Raw genomic sequence first — 205 nt, forward strand, 5'->3', positions numbered from 1 at the left:
CAAGGATTTTCTATCTAGCCCAACTGAACTCCAGCTATAAAGGCCACAAAAAACTCCTGTGAACACGAAGGACCTCAGTGAATGTTCTCCCCGTGGGCCTGTCCTGAGGAATTTACTCGTGAACGAGCTCCAACCAACCCAAATGACTGAAGATACTGGAGGGACATCTACACGAGGACTAGCAGAGGGCGTTCTATATACACAC

Source organism: Equus quagga, unplaced genomic scaffold (genome assembly GCF_021613505.1).
Source record: "Equus quagga isolate Etosha38 unplaced genomic scaffold, UCLA_HA_Equagga_1.0 HiC_scaffold_20323_RagTag, whole genome shotgun sequence".
NCBI lineage: Eukaryota > Metazoa > Chordata > Mammalia > Perissodactyla > Equidae > Equus > Equus quagga.